The sequence below is a fragment of the Hemitrygon akajei genome, chromosome 5 (assembly GCF_048418815.1).
Source record: "Hemitrygon akajei chromosome 5, sHemAka1.3, whole genome shotgun sequence".
Lineage (NCBI taxonomy): Eukaryota > Metazoa > Chordata > Chondrichthyes > Myliobatiformes > Dasyatidae > Hemitrygon > Hemitrygon akajei.
The window spans coordinates 166,685,135-166,700,302 of NC_133128.1; the positions used below are offsets into that span (position 1 = coordinate 166,685,135).

Below are 15,168 nucleotides of genomic sequence, written 5' to 3' on the forward strand. Positions count from 1 at the left end.
GGTCCCTGATGATTGATGCTGCTTTCCTGCAATAATGTTTCATGTTGATGTGCTCTGTGGTAGGGATGGCTTTGTATGTGATGGACTGGACTTTCTGTTGGATTTTCTGTTCAAGGGCATTGTTGTTTCCATTACAGGCTGTGATGCAGCCAGTCAATACACTCTCCACCACATATCTGTAGAAGTTTGTCAACTTCTTGGATGTCAAGCCAAATATTTGCAAGCCTCTGAGGAAGTAGAAATGCTGCTGTGCTTTCTTCGTAATTGCCCTGAACAGGTCCTCCGAAATGATCCAACCGATAAACTTAAAGTTGCTGACCCTCCCCACAGCTGATTCTCCGATGAGGATTGGCTCATAGACCTCTGGTTTCCTCCTCCTGAAGGCAATAATCAGCTCCTTGGTCTTGCTGACATTGAGAGGTTGCTGTTGTGGCACCACTAATCTTCTCCCCAAATGATGATTCACCAGGAAACCTGAATATGGCATTGGAGCTGTGCTGAGCCACACAGTCTTAAGTGTAAAACGTGTACAGCAGGGTGTTAAGCACACACCCTTGTGGTGCACCTGTGCTGATGGAGATTGTAAAGAAGATATTGTTGCCAAACCGAACTGGCTGTGCTCTGCAAGTAAGGGGACCTAGGATCTAATTGTACAAGGAGGTATCGAGGGCAAGATCTTGAAGCATATTGTTTACTTTTGAGGGGATGATGGTATTGAGTTGTAGTCAATAAAGAACATCCTCATGTACGCATCTTTGCTGTCCAGATGTTCCCGGATTGAGTGAAGAGCATCTGCGTTGAACCTGTTGCTCCGGAAGGCAAACTGGAACGGATGCAAGTTGCTTCTCGGGCAGTAGTTGATATGTTTCATTACCGACCTCTGAAAACGCTTCATCACAGTGGATTTAAGTGCTACTGGGCGATGGACATTGAGGCAGATTTACCACGTATCGGTATAACTGAAGCCTGCTTAAGGCAGGTGTGTACCTCAGATTGCCGAAGCGAGAGGTTAAATATCTCGGTGAATATTCCAGCCAGTTGATCGGCGCAGGTCTATCGTACTTGACGGGTACCCCGTACGGGCGGGTTGCTTTTCATGGGTTCATCCTCCTGAAGCCTGCTCGCACGTCCGGTCTCAGACTGAAATCATAGGATGATCGCGGATGTGGGAGCTCGTGATGGTTCGTCCATGTTTTGATGGCCCAGTCCGCAGACTGGAAGCAATTCTATGCCGTCGTCTAACTCTCCCGCGACCTCCTCTTTGTCCTTATCCGCGGAGCTTTGCTCTTTAGACTTTGACCATATGCCGTAGTAAAAGGACAGTCAAATGATCAGATTTCCCAAAATGTGGTCTGGGCATGGAATGTCCGGCATTCCTTATCTTAGTATAACTGTGGTCAAGTGTGTTGGGACCTCTGATGCTACAGGTTACATGTTGATGGTAATCGGGCAGGGGTTTCTTCAAACAAGCCTGGTTGAAGTCCCGCGACTGTGAGGGATGAAAACATTAAATTCTATGTGGTCGTGGGGAATGAACGAGGTGTGCTGCTCAGCCCAGTACCAGCTTGAAGGTGATAGGATTCGCTGCTAAACACGTTTCGGCTGCGATGTGACGAAATCACGAATTCAATTCAACGTTCCCACGTTTTGCTTCTGATTTCCTCATTTAAAATTGATTTTCAGAATCTCCATGATGCAAGAAGACAGCGAAACTTTCTTTCTGAGTTCAGAATACTCTCTTACCCGGCAAGTTTCGTAGCTAAATAAATAAATATTCTCCCGTCAATTCCATAAGAAAGCTTCGAATGATTTCTGGAAGGAAAAATGCAAACCCGTGTTAGTGAAAAGGCAGTGTTCAAATCAATGCAGCAATTTCGGTCAGTGTTAAACTTGCCACGTTCTATTCCGCTTAAATAAATCTGCTCAAGGAAAATTAATACTTCATGGTCTAACAATTTTTCGATCTCTAATTGTTCATGTCTTCCGGCTAAGTGTGTAAGTCAGGCTGTTCCCAAGAAACCAGTATTCAGCAATAGTGCTGCACCATCGGGAGTGACATTTTACCGAGACCAGGTCAGCACGATATTCCATTATATTATTGGAACAGAGGGATCATCCCAAGTCTCCTGGGCAGTTAACCCCACAAAGTAGAGAGGCTGGTTATAATCACGTTTGTGGGAGATTGTTGAAATATTGAAACGTTGACTATAACTTAGAAATAGTTAATGAGCCTTAAAAGTCGCCATATAGAGGCAAACGTTTATTAAGGAAGGAAGAATACAGCAAATGATGGTGCGAAGGTCCGGATATGTAAATTTGAATAAAATGAATGGTAAACGCTAGGATTTTAAACACCAAGGTACAGGCTACTATTGGTGCACAACGGTAATTTCAATAACCTATCAAAGTCAACGGTAGCACAGAATTTTGTCTTATTGTAGCTGGCGAAGAAAACACGTGGACAGCCTTAAGGGGCAGAATATGCTACTCTCTGTTGTAACGGTGTAATTCTAACACTAATCCCTCTAAGATGTGTTTTTTTTTCGGCAATCATGGGTGCACCCAATGAGCTCAGATTCTGAAAGCGTGACATTAAAAAAGACAGAAAATGCTGGAAATACTCAGTATGTTGGGCAGCATCTGGGGAGACAGAAGCGGACGGTAAATGTTTCGGTTTATGGATATTCATCATAAGCCTCCAAATCAGTTTAATTCCCGTGCTTACTAACCTATATTGAGCCCCCTTATCCAGTTCAAAGTAATCTGAAGAAACAGCATCTCACCTTCCGATTAAGCACATTAGGTCACTAGCCTCAACACTCAACGTCGACCAAATTCTGATAACTAGTTTTTCAATTTGTCAGAATTAGCCAGTTCTAATGGAAGGCCTCGACATCAACTCAGTTTTACTTCTTCCCACAGCTTCTGCCTAACCTGCGTTCACTTGGCTTGTGGTTTTCGGAGGTGCAGGTTTTTGTATCCCAATTCCAGTGTGCACTCCGTTTTCATTCTCCTCTTTCAGTTTACCTTTGATCCAGATTGCATGTCTCTCATCGCCAGCAACACTCCACTTCATGGGTTTTCTCCACCCTCTCTCCATTCCTCCCAATTCCAATGAAGTCTTAGCGTCTCAACAGACACTGACCGATTGACTGAGTATCTCCAAAATGTTCTGGTTCAGTCTGACAATATCCATTGCTTGCATACAACCAATCTGTAAAGAAATCACACGTGCAGTGGACGACTATCCAGTAACGTCTGCTGAAAGGAAGCGCACACGTTGAGAATTAGGGCGCACACCGGCTTCCAGGTAGGATCATCCCGGAGCGCGTTTGTGCGCAAGCGCGCAAGACTCCCAGCGGAATGTATCGGTTCCCGAGACCCTAATGGAGAAATCACTGCGCGGTGGAACCTGGAGTTCGGAGCGGGAGCCTCGGGCGTGATCTAGCAGCATCGGCGCAGGCAAGCGGAATGGGAACGGGGAGCTTCTCCGTGTCTTGAGTTGAACTGCTGCCCGAAGGGACGGCTAGGTGCGGGCACGAGGTATTTGCGAAGGACGAGGTGTCAGTGTGTGGTGTGTGCAATGTTGCAGTGCTCTGGAGCTGATCTTAGTGCTGCAGGTTGGATGTTTATTTTCTAGTTTGTGAGTAATTTAATGCTGGTGAACGTTTAAGGCAGTTTGGCTTCTTATTTTTAGATGAAAGCTGTGAAGAGGATGGCTGTGAGTGAGGCAGATGGCCCGGGAGGATCCTTAAATCGGAGCTGGAAGTGGGTTAAATTTGTTGCACATCGGGAGTTTCATGTCTTTGTGCTGTGACATTAAAAAAAAATCTCTTCCAACTCATTTCGAAAAGGACACGTGGCGAGCTGGCGTGATGGGATCATTTTTTTTAAAATCGGCGTTATCCTATTCTGGGGTTGAGAGTTTAAATCTCAGCAGTTGAACGCTGTTAATATTATTCGAAAGCATACATTGAACTTTAATTGACAGGAAAAATGTGCTTTTTATCGTTAACAGCGTGACCTATATTATTTCTTAGCACTGTAATCTTCAAAGCCGGCGAATTTCCCAGATAACGGGACATTCGAGGCTAAAATGGAAGTTAAAAAGAGAACCTTTGACGTGCAAAACGCGAATACTCAAGAATGCTTTATTTATTTGTTTAGCGCGTATTTGTCGAACTAAGCACATTGGTATGATCTCTCAGCAAATACTTGAACTGGACGTTAGTGCATTCATAAACGGTGTGGGTGACGGTGGAGAATCAAAGTTTGAGGAAAAATAATATAGCATCGCAGTTGCGCTGAAGTGTTAATATGAAAATAAGATTGAAATGGAATTTGTATTTCTGTTCTTCAGATGTCACTATTTACAACTTACCCATCAGTTACTAGAAGGCGCCTTCCTCGATCGGTGACAATGAACTCCGGTTGAGTTATAAGGCGAATTTTCATTTTTATTGCTTTAAAACACATGACGCATCCCTGTTGATTGTAATCCATTGTGCAATGTGGATGCAATTTGAAGAAACCGTTTGCCACTGTTACAGATTTTTAACAAACGCAGGCTAGCTGTCCATCACGTTTGTCGCTTTAAATTTTTTAATCCTCTTTGACTCGGGTTTAGATTTAGCACGGTCAAATGTAGGGGAACTAACAGTTTAGTTAACTTTCTAATCGATGAGTTAAACGAATTCCTAAAATGTTTTATCGTCCAAACCAACCGCGTCATAAAGTATCCTGACATTTACTGTGAACGCGGCAGTCAGGTGGATTTATAGCAAAGCTCAAACAAATTTGATTTATTGTTCAGTTTGGCTAATTTACTTTCCACGAATTGCATCTTCACACATTTCCACTTGTCTTTATCTTAGATGACTCTGCTAAGATCAAGTTCATTTTTGATTAGAGTTCCAATTATGCTTCCTGACTTTGAGGCTCAGAGATAAAAAAGGTCAAGACATGGGTACAGGACACGGACAAGGTTATCAAGAGTGAAACGAAAGGTAGGAGAGACTGATGGTTGCTGTTGACCTGACGTCAACATTTTTAAAATTGTGTAGTTTTTAAAAGATGGATTTGAAGAGGTGCAGTTTGTTTTGGTCTTCGGAAAGAATGACTTAAAGCAAGAGAGTGTGAGTGATTAATCCTGACATCAGCAGCTGTGAGAGTGTTGGCAAAAGAAGGGGGATCGTATCATCACAGACATTTATGGCACAGGTGAAGGCCTCTGATCCTTCCCATACCTACCAGCGACTTTTAGAAGGAGGTGGAAAATGCACTCTTTAAAGTGAGACCTCCCATTAAAACAAAAGCCAAGTTCAAACATGTGATTTGATCTCCCAAAATCGGCGCGAATCCTGAATCAGTATCCAAATCGGATTTAATATTACTGGCATATGTTGTGAAGTTTGTTGTTTTGTGGCAGCAGTACAAAACAATAAAATCTATAAATTACAATAAGTATATACACACACTGTACATAAATAGAATAAACTAAATATGTAGTGTAAGGAGAAAGAGAAAAGCAGCGAGGTGTGTTCATGGTTGATTGTCCATTCAGTAATCTGATGGTGAAGGGGAAGAAGCTGTTCATTCCTGAATTGCTATGCTTAAATTTATTTATGTGTTTATTTAGAGATGCACCATGGTAGGGGGCCTATCCAGCCCAAGGAGCCTGTGCTGCCCGAATACACGCATGTGACCAATTTGCCTACTAACCCATACGTCCAGACAGTGGCGGGATTGAACCCGAGTCGCTGGGGCTGTAATAACATTACGCTAATCGCTACCCTACTCCAGTGCCCTGTTCCTTTCCACAATATTAAAATGGTTCATTTACATTCACGAAATACCGTTCTGTTGACTGACAGTGGTAGACCTGCTGTTGCCCTTTGCCATGGCTGAACTGTCATCATCCAGGTGTATGGGATTGCCCTCATTTAGCTCCAGACTGGCCAAAGCATCAATAGCCAAGGAATCATTGCCATGGTTACTTTGCATATTCTCTCTCTTATCTCTGGTGTTTCCTCCCCACCCCATGAACCTGCCTTGTTCTTGTAATATATGCTGTTGATGGCGATGTCATTGGCACGTGGTGGTGACACAGGTAGCGTCTCTAAATGTGCTGATGTTACCCAGTTTTACCTGACCTGCCCTCTGCAGTATCTCAGTTGTCCGATGGTGTTTCTGAAGTTCAATACTGCATGAGTAGATTGCCTGTCACCCAAATACTGTTTAAAAACATATAATCATATTTCGCTCTTCTCAATCTCAAGGCATCCCAACACACTGCGTGATTTTTTACGAGACCTTAGAATCTGCTATGTGCACAGAAAGATCCCACATTAACCAGGTGATGTCTTTTGATAGAGTAGTTTGGGCTGAAGTATAAGCCACACACCAGAGAATGGTCTCCTGGACTTTATTAAAGTTGTGCAGTGGGATGCTTTGTATTTGAGAGAGCAATCACAACTTTGATTTAATGTCTTTTTCTGAAGTTAAGCATCTTCAATGATGCCACACTTGTGCAAGACAGTCTTGGCCCACATTTTTGCACTTTAGTTTGACTCTGGTCACAAACTGAATAAACTTCAGCTATTACTTTTAAGTAGCGCCACAGCTCTGTTCCCAGATCACTGACTCCGTCAGTCTCCCAGGTAATTGTTTTGCAGTGATCTCAGCTGATCTCCACCTTGTCAAATTTGACCCTTAAATGAGTCTAGTCACTGACCTTGGTTGTCAATTGAGTAATGGCTGGTTTTAAAATTGTTGTTCTTGTTTTCAAATACTGTTGGTTCCAAACCTTTCTTGCCTGTGCAATCTCCTCCAGCCCCACTTCTGAAACATCCCCCAGTATTTGCCTCTTTTGCATTTATTTTTTCAATTGACCCATTATTAGCATCTGAGTTTTCAGGCATGGAATTTCCCTGTTTGTCCTTTAAATCGCTTCAAACCTGTCTGTTTGATAAAGTGAAGAGTGCATTTTTTTGGTGAGTCTACCATGAAGAGTTGAAATATAAACAAGATAAATTAAAAATGAGAGGATCAAAACACTGTAGATGCTCTGAGACTCGAATAAAAGCAGGAAACACAATGGCAGGTCAGAGATCAAGTATGGAGTTAATGGCACAAGATCATCAAGTCCAAGTGTTAACTCAGTTCGTGTCTCTACAGGCACTGACTGACTTGTAATATTACCAGCATGTTATAGTGAAAGAGTGGTTTATGATTAAATTGAACAAAATGATGCATTTGTGATAACTCTTTCCAGATGCTGGAAGATTTAACCCACATTTCTACCCAGCACAGCACAATGCTGCTCCACTTGCCAGCCCCCAGAAGGAGGAACAAGATCTTGATATTTATTACACTTTAATGATTATTATGATGAAAAACGTGTTCAGTTGAATTTAAAGCCTTATTTCTCAGTGGTTGCCTCAGGAATGAAGAATTACGAAGGATGAAAGAATGACATGGATACAGCAGAAGTTGACCCTTTTACCCACTGCACTAGCCATCCATTTATATTAATCCTACATTCATCCCAGTTTTGACTCACACCAACAATCTCCAAATTATATCATTCAGCTATGCCCTAGGGCAATTTATAGTGGCCAATTGACCTACAACACACACACAGGTCTTTGGGAGCTTGGAGGAAATCTGAATTCCGGGTGAACCATGTCAACACCTATATATCTAGATATGTACCTACAGAATATCTAGATGTGTGTGTGTTTTAAGCAGAGAAAAGGAGGTAATAACTGAAAATTTCCTGCTTGAAAAGGGTACAGGAAATCAATTGTATTTAAAGTCGTTGAAGTGTGCGTTACTGAAGGAGGAGGACTGAATGTAGAGTGGAACAAAGCATCAAGAATAAATAAATATGTGTGGATGATGTACAGGAAGTCTGATTGGTGAAATAAACTAGAGCGAGACAAGGAGCTTCCCCCCTCCCCACCGAATTAATGGAAATTGTCAGGTTGTGAGCAACTACCTGTTTTATGTAGAGCCATTTGAAAGAATTCACATAGCATGTAGTAATTAATTGGTCTTATCATTGTGATATATACCAAGTGTTAGATTAGATGTGTTTGGCATTCCTCATTAAGATGTTAAGACCCTACTTAGTGACTAGGATCAATAGTGGAGAAGTGATGTGGAAGACTCCTCGTATCGTGGATTAGTGCACAGCTCTCAAGGTTTCATTTGTATTTTTTCAAGAAACTCCTAAATATGTTTGAATTGTATACTTGGTACATCACTTTTTTGGTGAAAATCAGGAATAAAGTGAAGAGAGATAAATTCTTAATATTTCTGCAATTACTTTCTTTATCTCAGTGAAACATTTTATCATTTTACTTCCTGAAGTGTCAAACATTGTATTCCATGGTTTCCTTCATATTTGATGTTATACAGACTTCATGCTGTTCATGAAAGTATGGGACGGAGGGTGACTCCAGGACTGTTTATGACATAGATTAAAATTTAATGAAGTATTTTGTTTCAAATTTCTTCAGCAGGAAAATATGTTATATGCACCTTTCATGTATGGGTGATGTGGCAGTCAAGCTTCATATTGTCATGGATTATAGCCACTCCATTATGTTAACATTGGTAAGAATGGTATTGAATATAATAGCCAGTCATTCAAACCATTAAAGCCTTCTTCCATCAAACTTTTATTTAATCTTGTTATATTCTTGAGTAGTTACCTTTAACAATTCAGGAACAGTTTCTTCCCCTTTGCCGTCTGATTTCTGAATGGACTTTGACCCCATGAACACTACTTATTACTTATTAACACTACTCACTACTTATTTTGCACCACTTATTTAATTTAGCTATTTTACATAGTTATTGTAATTAACAATTTTATTATTATGTATTGCATTGTACTGTTGCCACAAGAACAGCAGATTTCACAACATATGCCAGTAATATTTAACCTGATTCTGATTCTAAATGTGTCTGTGCTATTCATCTCCATTTTACCCGCAGCAGCCTGCACATTTTATTGGGACATTTGCTCCTGCTATCCCCGTTGGATTTATTTGAATTATTTTCATATCCTCCACAAGTGGAAGCATTTTCTCTACTATTTCCCCATCACACCTGTGTGAAGTCTTTCTTTGATCCTTTGTAAAGACAAGACTCTGGCCTGTAGAGTCTTTTCTGCCAACTGTAACCTCCAACTTCTTGTATTTCCTTTGCAAATCTCTTTGTCCCTGTTTCATGGCTTCTATCTTTTTTGGTTGGCATCAACTGTGAGGACTTAAGGGTCTGCTGTATGTGTTTATATCTAACTATTGTTTGGAGATTTTAAGTAAAGTCATTCAACTGTATCTAGTAAGGGTTCTATACAGCTTTTCTGCTATTGACTTACATTTCCTGAAAATGGATGTGACTGATCACATTTTATAGCATTATTATCTTTACATACAGTGCCTTGAAAATATATTTAGCCTCACAATTATTTTCACATTTTACTGTCTCACTTTATGAATTTAAAGTATATTGAATTAGGATTATTTTGAGCTAATCTAAAAACATTGTGCATCATGTCAAATCAAAAGTAAAGTTCCAAAACTTGTAAACAATTTGTTAAAAGTTAAAAGCCAAAACTATGAGGTTGAAAAGTGCTCATCCCCTTTGTAATTACTATGCTAACTTTCCTCGGGTGCAACACTGCATATTACTGACCAACTCATCCAATTTGTTGATGTGGAAAATTGGAGGATCACCTAAATAAATACCCCCTCTCTCTGTAAGGTTGAACAGAATGGTAGATTTTCCACAGGCCAAACCAAAATGAAGACAAAAGAGCATTCAAGGCAAGTCAAGGAAATGATAATAGAGAAGCACAGATCTGGGGAAGGGTACAAGACCATCTCAAAGGCACTGAACATACCTTGGAGCTCATGTAGTCCATCATGAAAAAGTGGAAAAAATATGAAACCATAGCCACACTGCCTAGGTCAGGCCACCCCTATAAATTTAGTTGCTGGAGAAGAATGACACTTGTAAGAGAGGCTACTGTGATGCCAACAATTGCTCTGAGTGAGCTGCAGAAGTCATTGGCTGCAACTGGTGAAATTCACGACTAACACTAAGTGGTACATGTGGCGTAAATCTAATACTGCATTTCAGCCAGCTGAAAATAACACCATCCCTACTGTAAAGTATGGTGGAGGTGGCATCATGCCATTGGTAGCATCAGGGACTAGAAATCTGGTCAAGATTGATGGGGAGATGAATTCTGCTAAATACAAAGAGACCCTGGATAAAAATGTGCTAGCCTCTGCCAGAAAGCTTAAAGTGGGGAGGAAGTTCATCTTTCAGCAGGACAACAATCCAAAGCACGTTGCTGGAGCAACCACGGAGTGGCTTCAAATGAAGAAAATTGATGTCCTCGAGTGGCCCAGTCAGAGTCCTGACCTTAACCTGATCGAACATCTCTGGGAAGACCTCACGATTGCTGTCTACCGCTGGTCCTCAATTAACTTGGCACAGCTTGAGCAATTTTGCAAGGAGGAATGGGCAAACCTCACTCCATCAGGTTGTACAAAGTTAGTAGAGACTTAAGCAAAAAGCCCACTAGCTGTAATAGCTGCGAGAGATGGTTCAACTAAGTACTGAGCAAAGGGGGATGAATACTTCTGAATTATTGACATTTCAGTTTTTGAATTTTTAGTTTTTCATGCTTTACAATTTTTCCCTTTTTTTGCATTCTAAGTGTGAAAAAATGTATGTTCGAAGTTCAAAAGTTCAAAGTAAAATTTGTCACCAGAGTACAGACATGTCACCACATAAAACCCTGAGATCCTTTTTCTGTGTGCATACTTGGCAAATCTATAGAACAGTAACAGTAAACAGGATCAATGGACAACAAACTGTGCAAATGCAGATATAAATAAATAGCAATAAATAACGAGCATGAAATACCAAGATAAGAGTCCTTAAATGAGTGTAGTTATCCTTTTTTGTTCAAGAGCCTGATGGTTGAAGGGTAGTAACTGTTCCTGAACCTGATGGAGCGAGTCCTGAGGTACCTGTAGATTCTATCTGATGGCAGCAGTGAGGAAAGAGCTTGGCCGGGTGGTGAGGATCTTTGATATTGGATGCTGCTTTCCTACAGCAATGTTTCATGTAGATGTGCTCAGTGGTTGGGAAGGTTTTACCTGTGATGAACTGGGCCATATCCACTACCTTTTGTAGCATTTTCACTCAAAGGCACTGGTGTTCCCGTAATGCAGCCAGTCAGCACACTTTCCACCACACATCTATAGAAGTTTGCCAAGGTTTTTGTTAACATGCTGAATCTCCGCGGACTCTTGAGGGAGAAGAGGTGCTGTCGTGCATTCATCACAATTATATTTATATGATAGGTCCAGACAGGTCTTCTGAGATAGTGACACCCAGGAATTTAAAGTTACTGACCCTCTTCACCTTTGAACCTCTGATGATAACTGGATCATGGGCCTCTAGTTTCCCTCTCCTGAAGCTTACAATCATGTGATTCACAAATAAAAATTCTCAGTTAAATTGCTCAAAATCCCTGGTTGTAATACTTATTGATTGAACTGAATTGAATTGACTATTTCTTACATTCTTCACATACATGCGGAGTAAAAATCTTTACATTACATCTCCATCTAAATGTGCAATCATATTAATTTATAATTTATAATAAATAGAACAGTCAGTGTAATATACAGTACACTCAAATCAGCGTGAGTTCATCAGTCTGATGGCCTGGAGGAAGAAGCTTGTCGTGGAGCTGGTTGGTCCTGGCTTTTATGCTGCGGTACCTCTTTCCAGATGGTAGCAGCTGGAATAGATTGTGGCTGGGATGGCTTGCGTCCCCAATGATCCTACGGGCCTTTTTTTCACACCTGTCCTTGTAAATGTCCTGAATCACGGGAAGTTCACAACTGCAAATGCGCTGGGCTGACCACATCACTCTCTGCAGAGTCCTGCAATTAAGGGAGGAACAGTTCCCATTCCAGGCAATGATGCAGCCAGTCAGGATGCTCTCAATTGTGCCCCTAGAGGAAGTTCTTAGGATTACACAAACCGGAATATGTTGGGAGCTGAATACTTTTACAAGGCACTGTAAATTGCTGTTCTTGTTATTTTTCATATCTCTGCCCTTGGGATTGCTTGCATATTTAAGTACTTATTTTACACATTGCATGGTTTCTCATGATTCCTCTTCCAAAAATACACTTAGTTTTTAATGAAATTCATTTTTCAATTGAATGACTATCCTGAAAGTCATTAACAAGCCGGTTGTTGTAACAAAGTGTGACTAGTTTAAACCATTCCAAACAAAAAAACCCCTCAACTATTTGCAGCAAAATGGAAACCATCTGACCTTCATTTAATATTGAATGCTGCAGGTTCAATTGCATTTTTAATATTGTTTTTTAGTAAAACAATATTATCCTTTTTTTAAAAAAATCCTGAGTATGTAGACCAAATTTTCATTATTTGTAAATATTTGTGTAATTTTATTTTTCTTGAATCAATGTATTTTGAATTTCTGTAATTGGATTTAACTGCCTTATGCTCTTTTGAATAAAGTGTTCTTTTAAAAAAAAACAACCCCCAAGTTCTAAATTGGTTCAAACATTGAAGCTCCTGAAAACAGACGGATCATGTTGAAGTGTTTTTCTCTGTATCAGGTCATTGGTAAAGTACTCCAAAAATATTGTTTTAATGAAAAGTTTGCTAATGTTTCAGTTTAAATCTGGTGGGGGGGGGGGGGGGAAAGAACTTGTAAGGAGTTTGTTATTACAGCTTTAGTCTTTTAGTAAAACAACAAACCAACCTTAGCTATCAATAGAAAAGATTCTAGTGTTGCAAAAATTTTATTCCAAGAAAATGTGTAACCATTGGTACTATAAAAATGCAGAAGATTTACCTCATTCAACACTAACATTCCTTATTTAAAGAAGAATTTTGAGTACTTCAGTGAAATTTTTTAAACTTAACAGCGGTGTGCTATATGAAAATCAATTTCCAAAGACTAGTTTACAACTCTCGCACAAGGTTCCTTTATTTGTTTTTAAAACAACTGTGACAAGATTTGAAGCATGCTTACTTGGGGCAATCCATCTTTGAAGAAAACTAATTGAGACGTTTGTTCTAAGCTTTCTTAATTAACTCCATGAATTTATTTTTGGACAACTTTTCAGTGATATTTTTAAGGTAGAACGCTGAATTTTTGCAGAACGACTGTGAGAAAATAACTTTCGAATTTAGTGTCCATTTGTTAGATTTAGGATTTTAACAGAGATACAGGGGAGTCTGCAGATGCTGAAAATCTTTAGCAACACACAAAATGCTGGATGCAGCATCTGTGTTGCAAAATGAACAGTTGATGTTTTGGGTCAAGATCCTTCATCAAGACTAAAATCAGGACAGCTAAACAAGGACATGAGACTGCTCTGGCAGACAAGGTGAAAGAGAATCCCAAGAGAAGGCTTCTGTAGTTATATTAAGAACAAAATGATGGCAAGGAGTAAAACTGGCCCTTTTTAAGAACAGTGTGATCATCGATGCATGGAGCTGAAAGAGATGAGGGAGAGCTTAAATAATTTTTTTTACCCCTGAATTTACTTGAGAGACAGACAAAGAATTTATAGAACTGAGTAACAATAACGAGGTCATAGACAGACCATATCTGGCGTTTGGAAGAGTAGGTGTTTGCTGTCTTGAGGCAGACTATGTCGGTTAATCTCCGGGACAAGATGACCCCTTAGCCACGGGTGAGAGTTCAGAGGAGTGAAGGATAGCTGATGCTGTTCTGTTGTTTAAGAAAGGCTCTAAGATTAAGCCAGGAAATTATTGACTGGTGAGCCTGATGTCAACCATGAGTAACTTATTGGAAGGCATTCTAAGGGACAGAATATATAAGTATTTGGATAGACAGGCCCTGATTAGTGATGGCTTTTTGTGTGACAATATCAAACATTGATATTTTGAGGAGGTTACCAAGAAGGTTGATAAAGGGAAGGTGGTGGATGTTTCGAACATTGAGTTCAGCAAGATTTTGACAGAGTCCCACGTGGTAGGCTGCTCTAAAAGTTTAAGTCACTTATCATTCAGGACTAAGTAGTTATTGGATTCAGTGTTGGGTTAGTGGGAGAGACAGTGGTAGTAAATGGTTTTCTCTCTGACTGGGGATCTGTGACTAGTGGTGTGCCACAGAGAATGGTGCTGGGTCCATTGTTTATCTATATTAATGATTTAGATGGCATTGCGCAATCTTCTTTGATACCCCCTACATCCCCATTCTTGGTGTCGTGGACAGCAAGATTGGGGGTGAAGTGGGCATCAGGGAAGGCTATCAAAAGTTTGCTAAGTGACCTGGACTAGCTGGGAAAATGGGCTTAGAAATGGCAGAAGGAATTTATTGTAGATAAATGTGAGGATTGCACTTTGGAAGGACAAACCAGCGGAAGATTTCTACAGTGAATGTGAGGGCACCTAAGTGTGAAGTAGAACAAAGGGAACTGGGAATACAGATCCATAATTCCTTGAAAGTGGCATCATAGGTGGACAGAGTCACAAAGAGAACTTTTATCACATTGGCCTTCATAAATCAAAGAGTTGGAATGTTATGTTGAAGTTGTATAAGACTTGGTAATGCTACATTTTTTAATTTTTATATATATTTCTGGTTTTATGGTGTTTCTGTTTTGTGGTGGTTTGCAAGAAGATGAATCTCAAGGTTGTATACTGTATACATACTTTGATAATAAATATACTTTGAACTTTGAATCTATCTACAGAAAAAAAAATCAATAAACTTGAAAGAGTGAAGAGGAAATTTAGAAACACGTTGATTGGACTTGAGGGCCTGAGTTAAAGGGATTGGTTAAGTAGGTTCGGTTTTTATTTCCTGAAGCAAAGAAGAATGAAGGGAGATCTTGTACAGGTATACAAAATTAGGAGGGGTATTGATTGGGTGAATGCATGCAGATCTTCTCCGTTCAGGCTGGGTGAGACTAGAATGAACGCTCAGAGGTTCATGGTGAAAGGTGCAAACTGTAAGAAGAATATGAGGGTGAAATGAGCTGGCAGAGGAAGTGGTCAGTCTGGGTTCTATTGTAACATTTAAGAAAAGTTTGGATAGGTACACAGTTGAGAGAGGTATGG

General features: G+C 40.2%; 1 protein-coding gene across 4 annotated transcripts in view; it reads left to right on the forward strand.

Annotated features, from left to right (window-relative positions):
- The first annotated feature begins 3,423 nt into the window (after positions 1-3,423).
- The window catches only part of znf385b (zinc finger protein 385B), a 406,157-nt gene continuing 394,412 nt past the window's right edge, over positions 3,424-15,168 (forward strand). For 2 of the 4 annotated variants that reach the window (XM_073047094.1, XM_073047102.1), the window contains exons 1-2: positions 3,533-3,620; positions 4,875-5,006. The gene's annotated coding sequence lies outside the window, so the exon portion shown is untranslated. Of the gene's footprint in view, positions 3,621-4,874; positions 5,007-15,168 lie in introns of all 4 variants that reach the window. The other 2 variants (XM_073047095.1, XM_073047096.1) reach the window with 2 other exon arrangements.